Below are 9270 nucleotides of genomic sequence, written 5' to 3'. Positions count from 1 at the left end.
CCTCTCCAATCTGATACCTCTTTCCTGTTGCATTGACTGGTCTCCAGAAGAGTGGTGATCATATGGCAGTGTTTGGCCTTGGGTTAAAATACATAACTGTCAATTTATGGCATTATCCGTCCAGTCTAACTTATTAAAAGCTTTTTTAAAAAAATTGGAATAAATATTGAATTTTATTAAATAATTTTTTAGATCATCACATAATAATGATCAAGAACCAGAATGGCACTAGACTTGTTAACTTCAACCCAGAACACCACATGCCAATAGAGAACTTCAGAATTCTGGAGGAAGATTATTTCCAACCAAGATTTATGCATCCAGCCAAACTGTCAATCAATTATCCCAAAACTGAACTTCCATATGCAGTTTCCAAGGAAGCGACTGGCATACATATTACAACAAAACTAAGGGAGAAAACCAAGAAAGAAGCTGGCTTAAGAGCTAAGAAACAAGGAACCAAGAGGGGGGTGAAGGGAATTTCTAGGATAATAATGAAAGGAAATTGCAGGACTACTACACAGCCCAAAGAGCAACTGGTCCAGGTTGGAGCAGGAGGACAGAGAGCTTCAAGAGAAAAATAGAATTGATAGGCTACCAAATGTGTTTGAAGGTATTGCTAGAAATTTAGACATATTCGTGGGAAGAATTAGTGATATTACTAATTTAATGATATTAGTAACTTAACTAGTCAAAAACTAACTAAATGAAAACTGAGGTGATTACAAACTCCAGGGAAAACAAAAAACCTGTAGAAGACAACACCTATAACCATTATATAGTATTTTGTTTAGTTGTGAATAACATATATGTAGCTATGACAGTGTAAAAACTGAGTGCTGATTTAGCAACTGTGATAGAACTATCTAGAAAGGAAAAGTGTGGGTGTGGGTGTGGTGTCTAGTGGAGCATAGGTGGTCTTCTATAGGAGGAAGCCAGTAAGTAATATCTTAAAAAATAATGGTCAAGAATGATATTTAAAAATATGAAAGTAAATGTCAGAAGGAATATCTAAAAATGTTGAAAGTAGTTGCCTCTGCGGAGGGGGCGAGGTGGTGAGTGAAGGGGAAGGACTTCTGCTTCTCATTATCAGCTTCGTGCTACCATTTGACTTTTAAAATTTTCTGTGTAAATATTTTGATAAAAATAGAAATTTAGTTTTTAAATCTTTGTGTGTATATTACCTAAAGGTGCCCTTTTGTACCACCTCTGCTCTCAGTAAAATAAGCTGTCCAAAATTTGGACAGACCAAGATGCCAATCCCAGCTCTGCAGATTGCTAGCTGTGTGGCCCTGGGCAAGTAGCTCAGTCTCTCTGAGCCTCCATTTTTTGCATTGGAAATTTGAGATAATTTTTGTATCTACATCATATAGTTACTGAGAGGATAAAATGAGACCACTTCTGGGCCTGGCACATAGAAGCATCCAATAAAAGGTGTTTCCTTTTATGGTTATTGTTTCAATTTTACTTCTTGAAATCTTAAATGATTAACAGTGGGCAACTTGCATAACTTCTCTGAGCTTCTGAGGTAAATAAGATAATGGATGTAGAGGACCTGGCGTCTTATCTCTCTAAAACTCCAATTTCTCCTTTTTAAAATGGGAAAATCATTTTAGGGTTTTGTAAGACTGAAAGGAAATGACCTAGCTAAAGTCTCTAGCACAGTACCTAGGACATATTTATTCACTTTAAAAGCTAGCTAATGTCTAAGGGAAGCAACTTTTTTAAATTATAAAAGTTAAGTACACCTTAAACTTAAACGGTGATGTAAGTCAATTACATCTCAATAAAACTAAGAGTAAAATCACAAAGTGATGAGTATACAAAATTCGGAAAACATAGAGAAGTTTAAAAGAAAAAATCACCAGTAACTGCAATGTTTCCTGATGATATTTTTCACATCTATTTCATATTATCATATCCTTCAACATAGGCTAGATCATGCCGCATGGAAAACCATTCAGAAATCTCAGTGGTTTAACGGCACAAAAGTTTATTTCTCCTCATACCCAGATCACAATAGTCTGGGTGACTTGTAGGGGTGCTGTCCCCCGTATGGTGGCCCCTGTGACCTTCTGGGCCCTCTGCGTCCACCACGCCCCCATGGCTGCGGAGTGGACCGCCCGCAACTGAACACCAAGACGTCACCCGGAAGTGACGAATTACTTCCCTCACGTTTCATTGGCCAAAGCAAGTCACATGGCCATGCCTGACTCCAAAGGGTGAGGAAATGAAATCCTTCAGCGTGCCTGGACTTGGACGTGAGTCCGTACTGTGGGTGACTAGCGGTGATGCCTACCCCACACGTTACAGAATCGAGATCACATTGTGCCGAGGTTGGGTGGGCTGCTTTTGTCTCTTACCATTATTTCATGAACTAGTCTTTGAAAACGTGCGGCAAGCACGCAGATTGAATGAAACCACGCAATCGTGGTGACACGATTTCCCTTATCCTTTTTCCTCTTCTTCCTCTTCTTTTCCTAATTCAGGGCACTGTGTATAGGTGGCGGGGGTCCAGGCCCCAGATCTTCTCACGCCACCACTCTGAAATGCCTCCCCTTCCCCTCCTGGCCGATGTAGGCCAGGCAGGGCCTGGCCTTCCTTCCTGGGAAAGCAGGTGCGGTTCTGGGTTGTCGTGCCCTCCAGAAGTCACACGTTTGGAGGTGAGGCCAAGAGAACCTGCTGAACAACTGCCGGATTAACAACTCCACATGTGGGGTGCGGCTGCACGCGGCTCTGCTGGGGCCTCCTTGAGCAGTCAGCCGGTGGTGTTAACGCGCAGTGTTAAAAGTGACACCAGAGTGGTGGAGGCGTCACTGTCAGCTGTTGCAAGAGATGACACCCGGGGCCTGCAGGGGTAGGTGAGAGCGCAGGAGCGGCAGCCCCTCCTCGCTTGGGTCCCAGGATCTGGGGGCCGGCGGGAAGAGGTCCAGGAGGAAGCGAGCTTGGCGGCCCACTGAAGGGGTGAATTTTTTATCCCCAGCATGCACCGTGTGGGAAACTGAAGCCATGGGAATGGCGAGAAACGTGGGGAGGTCAAGAGGGTGACAGCAGGAAGGAAAGGAGGGGTCCTGGAGTCAAGAGGTCCTGCTCTGCGGAGGACTGCTCGATCGCGTTTCCTCCAACAACCTTTAGCCAGGTGCCCTCTCTGGTCATGCAGACAGCAGTTGTGATTTTCACAACAGAGGTGATAAACAAGGCCTAAGATTTATAATCCAGTTGTGAAAATGTTAGGGACACACTTCAAACACTTAAAGAGGAATGCGAAGTGCACTCTTGCCTGGTGTTGGGCCGTGAGGGCGATGGCCAGGGTCATTTTGATAAGGGCACAGAAATGTTCGGAATGGCTCCTTCATCCCCAGCTGCTACCATCGCCGGAAGCCCCAGAGAGGAGCTCTAGAGGGAAGAGCAAACAAGGAGCAGAGAAGGGAAGCAAGGGGAAGGAGAGTGCGTATTGGGTTCCCCAGTAGTGTGTGAATAGGGCAGGACAGTTGCGTCGATCATTTTGCAGACGGAGAAACTGAGGCCCAGAGGGTCTAATTAGTCTCCTCTGCAACTGGAGCTAAGATCGTCCAGCCGCGTGCATCCCGCAGGAAGACCCGTATGCCTCTTCTCTCATAGGCCCTGGGGGTAGGTGTAAGATCTGACCCGTGTCCAGCTTCGGCGCCAAGTTTTCGTCGAAAGTGAAACTCAAGAATATTCACTCCCTTGAGTGTGAAACAAAACGACTCGCCTCTCGCTTTACGGTTTACAAAACACTCTTCTGTTTATTATCTCATTTTCTCCTCACAACAAACACATTATTACTGCCATTTTGCAATTGAGGAAACTGAGGCTCAGAGAAAGGACACAGTGCGTTCTTGGAGCTCCTTCTGGGTAGCTTGGAGCCCTGGCAGGCTGACCCCATTCCAGCCTCTTTTCCATCTCACGAGTGGCTCAGGACAACCCAGATGTTAGGTAATCTGCTTGCCCCATCCCATGTCCCTGCCAACGTGCCCTGCACGAGCCCAGCGTGGGCTGATTGGACCAGGAGTGGGTTTAGAGGGAGTCGTCCATTGGCTGGCCCGCGGCCCATCAGATGTCGCCGTAGATCTGGCTCATTCTGCACCGGGAGGCCGGGGAGCTGGGCCCCTGAGGCCCAGATTGGAGGATGTGAGCCTGAAGTCTGCATGTTCCTGCTTCGGAGGTCCTCAAAGCTGCCCTCGTTTCTCCCTCCCCGCCCGCGGCACACCACTCCACACAGACCTTGGAATCTGTCACTCATAACCTTTCCCTTTCTCTACCCAAGGTTACCAGGGCTCTCTGCTCCGCAGGAGTCAGATCGCCCACCGCACCAGGGAAAGTCATTCTGCAGAATCCGGGGAGACTGAGTTCAGCTGCTCAGCCCCAGCAAGGCATCTTCTTCCCTTTGAGATGACACCTCTCTGGGGGGACACGGTGCCTGCCTACTGCACCCACCCTCTGGAGTTGCAAGAGCGGGATACCTCCGCCCCACCCTGGTCTGTGCTGAGAGTTGGCATTTCCACCACTCTTGTGCTGCCTGCCCAGCGCCTGGCCTTGCGCACCTTGTCCCCTATAGCCTCGCTCGTCCTCACAAGCTCGGCCTTGAACTATTTCTTTCTACAAGTCCCACAAGCCTCCTTTCTGGGTTATACATTTAAGAAATGTGTGTTGAGTGTCCATGGTGTGTCAGGCATACTTCCCTGAGCGCACGTTGAGGTTCACCCCCACCTTCTGACTGCAGGACCTGTTTTCCTGTCAGCCTTGCCGCATGAGCAAGAGCCAGGCTTCTCTTGGGCCAGAGTTACCACCCGCTTCTTCACCTGTGCTAGCGATCCTTCATCTGGCTTTGCTGTCCTTGTGGCTCTGGGTTAAAGGCCATGATCTCCATCGAATTCCTGGAAGCTGGGGTTTGGTCCTTTTTGCTGCTGGGCTTTGGGTGTGTCCCAACCCTATTAGCATAACCTGGACTTCTGGGAGATTGGGTCTGAGAAAATATGGCCATTCCAGAGAATTCTCCCGCTGTGGGCCTGGCATGGAGATGCCACTGGGAGAGTGGCATCCTGGGCGTCTGAGGCTGTTTTCGTAGCCTACAGATAATCTCATCTCCCCCAGCCTCACCACCTTCCCACAGATACCGCATCCTTCCCTTCTCTACCAAACAACCCTGACAGAGTGGTCTCCAAGGACAACTCCATCTTCACTCAGCATCCCCAGTTCTGCCCCACTGTGCCTGCTTCCCACCTAACTGAACCGTCTCACCCCCAGGCAGCAGCTGCCCCCCTCCCGTGGCCCTCCCCTTCCCCACAGTGGTCCCTCCCCGACTTCCCCTCAGGTCTGCGCGCTCTCTCTCTCTCTCTCTCTCTCTCTCTCTCTCTCTCTCTCGCGGCCTCTGTGGTACTCCCCGAGCCTTACCCTCCCCTCCCCACGTCTGAATCTTTCCCGGTAGTGCATCATGACCCCAATTTTCATGAGCTGCCTGCAGGCAGGTGGCTGGGAAATGGTAAGAGTGCCCTGCCCCCAGGCATCCCCACCCCCACACCTGACCAGCCATCCCCCGGAAATCACATGGGCCCTGGCGTTCCACTCCCCTGAGAGCCCAACACCTACCTCCCTGTGGTCTTTTTCTCCCACTGGGCCACACATCTTGAAGATGTTTCTGGACCAAATTTAAACCAAGATGTCATCTTTCACCTCCATGTGTCTGTCGGGATGAGTAAGGGTGCACATCTCATCGCGCTGTGGTTCCTTTCTGCTATTTGTCCTTCCCCTTGGGTGGTTGCTTGTCTTCTCACAGCAGGAATGCTTTAGCATTTAAGGAAACTCACCCTTTGTCACGTGGGTTGCAAATATTTTTTTCAAGTTTTTTTTTTTGTAGTGGGATTTTGATATAATATGCAGTTGAATTTTCAATGTTTATTTTTTGGCTTGACATTTACTGTCAATCCACTAGGCTTCCTTCTGCAGTATTCTTCTGGGCTTTTAGGGAGTGAAGGTTCCCCTCACCCTGCCCTCAGCCAAGCCCGTGGATGCATGTAGTCCATACTGGGCTTTGCTGGCCTTCCTGTGAGTGTTACCTCCAGCTTCCTCTAAAGGGGGGTGAACCTGACATGTGAGCCCCTCCTCCTGAGGATGCCCTGGTGTGGATGTAAGAAGGGGAGAGCAGGTGGCCCATCACTGTCCATCTGTCCCACAGGGCAGAAGAGCAGGAGGTTTTAGGACATCCACGGGGACGGGGGGACTCTTCAGCCTGGTGGTGAGCCAAGGCTGGGGGAAGGGAGTAGAAGGAATTTGGTGGGGGGTCTGGAGGCAGGAGAGATCAGTGCCAGGAGGAGAGCGAAGGACATTCCAGACAACAGTAAGAACAAAAGTGTGCAAGAGGATGGCTTATTTGGGGGACAATGCCTTGGCCCAGGACAAGTTCCTATGAGGGATGAAGGGGGCAGAGGGCAAGCTGGGGACACCAGAGTCACTGGATCAGCTGCAGGAGCGATAATGATGCTTACAGCGGCAAGAGCAGCTATGCTCCTTCCCACGTGTGTGTGTGTGTGTGTGTGTGTGTGTGTGTGTGTGTGTGTGTGCAGGCTCCAGGGTCCCCCGGGGTCCCGACAGCAGGGAAGGGCGAGGGCGGGTCCCTGGCGCGGTCTGGTGATGCCCTAATTAAGCTGCGGGGACATTTCCCAGCCCAACTGTCACCCGCGCGCGGTGCAAGCCAGGAATGCATATTCCCCAAGCGCCAACAGAAGGAAGTTCTTCAAGAGAACGGAGCCCGAGGGCGTGAAGGGAAAACAAGCCCTGTTCACACGCAGGCAGCGCATCCGCTCGGCACAGGCCGGAGGAGGCGGAAGCGCCCGCTGCACGGTCGGGGTGCCACGGACCCCGCGCGCAGATGCTGAGCCGCCCCGACCTGGAGGCTCTTTTCCTGCCCGGTTCGTGCCCCTCCGCGCGGCCCTCTCGGGGACCCGGGCGCGAGCCACCCCCTTCGAGGTCGTGGCAGACATACCCCTGGACCTCCCTCCTCGCTGGGGCATCCTTGCTGTCCAGCCCCCCCGCCCCCCCGCAGCTCCTGGTCCCCCAAATACCCTCTCCTTCTGTCTCTGTGACCATGTGACCTCGAGGAAGTCACTCCCCCTCTGGGGGCTTGTGCTTCCTTCTTTGAAAAATCGGGTTAATAACCAACATTCCCCGCTGGCAGCCAGGATTGAAGGAGATACTCATGTATTACCGGCTCTCAGCCTGACTCGCAAATGAGAGATTTGAGCGGTGGAGAGCTGAAAAGATGTCTGAAAAGGAATTTCTCCTTTTCCTGCTTCAGAGAGTTTGCCTTCTCTTCCTTCCTCCACATGCAGCAGTGGCTACAGGATTCTCCAACAGGGGGGCATCATATGGCGCGCTCTGCCTAACCCCCTCCGCAGTTCCCTTCACCCACAAAACAGCCATCCGGGTCCTTGGCTTCGGCTTCTGGACACCTGTGCCCCAGCCAGGTCCAGATCTGGTGGTTCCAGGACCAGCCACGTTGCTCTGCCCACCTACCCTCCCAGCTGGTGCTCCTGCAGAGGCTTTAGTGAAGCGGGTGAGAGCGTGTTCTTGGGGGCCAGGTTGTTTGGAGTTGATCCTAACTTGATGGTCCCAGTAGCACCTGGCCCCTGGTAAGCTTACACTGTTATTCACTCCGCCCCCAGCCTGCTTCCTCTAGCTCACTGCCCTCTCTCTCTTTACCTGTCAGTCTTTCCTCTTGATTGTGATCTCCTGGAGCAGATAGCAAGCCTCCTTCAGGCTGCTTCCCCAGCATCTCACACAGTGCCTGGCGCACAGTAGGTGCCCAGTGAATTTAACTGACAATGCAAATGGCAGCCTCGGTGGTGTGGGTGAGCAGCCCCCAGGAGACCCTCTTTGCAAAGATAACCAACGTCTAGAAAGCCTGAAGTTCTACCATCAGTCAGTTCTTTGGACAGGACTGGTTCCATAATTTGCAGAACCTACTACCAATGAAAATGTGGGCCCTTCGTTAAAGAGTTAAAGATTTCAAGATGGCAACAATCCAGAGCCTTAAATGGAGCACAGGGTCCTTCTAAGCCCTACTGCAGAGGGCACACACCCGTGAAGCCGCCCTGCCTCTGGGTCTTGGAGGTTAGATGCCCCAAGTGTCTCCTATTAAAATATTCCCACTGCCCCACCCCAGCCTAGGGAAGGGTAGGCGATGCTTGCAATGTGGTCATGCTCAGCTGAAGTACAGCATTTCCCTTGTAAGGAAAGAGCTTCTGAAAATCCTCGAATCAGTGGGCGAGGATGTGGCCATTCTTCCAGACAGGCTGATGAAAGTCTGATTAAAAACAAAAACAAGACCCTAAGTAGATTCTCTTTCAGGGTGACTCACAAGCTTCTCAGGCCCTTGCCCTGCCCATTGTCTTGCTAATCAGGCCTTTCTTCTGTTCCCTGATTATTTATTGAGCGCTCAGTGTGTGCAGGCAGAGGCCTGGGGGATACAGCAGTGGCCAGGGGCCGTGAAACCCCTGCCCTCCTAGGGCTGGCACTGTAGTGCGGAAGACAGACAATAAATCTAAATAATGGCACAAGTAGACACTATAATGTCAGGTAGTGCTGAGGGCTATCTGGTAAAAAAAAAAAAAAGTCAGGTTAAAGGGACAGAAAGTGGGGTGGGTGTAATGGTAGATAGAGTGGTGAGGAAAGGCCTCCCTGAGGAGGTGCCTTTGAGCAGAGACCAGAATGAGGGGAAGGGCAAGCCACACCCTGGTCTGGGGGTAGGGTGTTCTGAACTTCGGAATAGCAAGTGCAAAGGCCCTGAGGCAGGAATGTGACTGGCAAGAGCAGTGAGGGGACAGATGTGGGGAGCGTGGGAGGAGATGAGATCAGAGAGGTCGTGGGGACTCGGAGCAGGCAGGGGCTTGTAGCCTCCAAGAGGAGTTTGGATCTGATACCAACTGCCCAGAGGGCAAGAGCTCATTAGTGTAACTGACAGCAGAGGTGACTCCCAATCTACTTTCCCTGGCATCCTGAGCTCCAGTACTTCGGCAGCCTCTCAGGAGCCATGGCAAGATGCAGGGAACACAGGAAATGAGAGGGTAGTGGGTTTAAATCTCTGTTCTGTGGGTACTGCTTTGGGACTTGGGTCCGATGCTTGAAGTCTTTGAATCTCAGACTCCTTTCTCGTACCCTCCAGCTTTGTTGGGAGGGCTAAGGATGTAAGGCACCTAGTGGGCAGCCTGGCATACAGTAGGCACTCAGGGGTACCTAGTAAGCATTAGCTAG

This window comes from Eumetopias jubatus, unplaced genomic scaffold (assembly GCF_037043125.1).
Source record: "Eumetopias jubatus isolate StellerSeaLion01/CBP00866 unplaced genomic scaffold, mEumJub1_p1.0 scaffold_3, whole genome shotgun sequence".
Classification (NCBI taxonomy): domain Eukaryota; kingdom Metazoa; phylum Chordata; class Mammalia; order Carnivora; family Otariidae; genus Eumetopias; species Eumetopias jubatus.
This window is presented reverse-complemented; position numbering follows the sequence as displayed.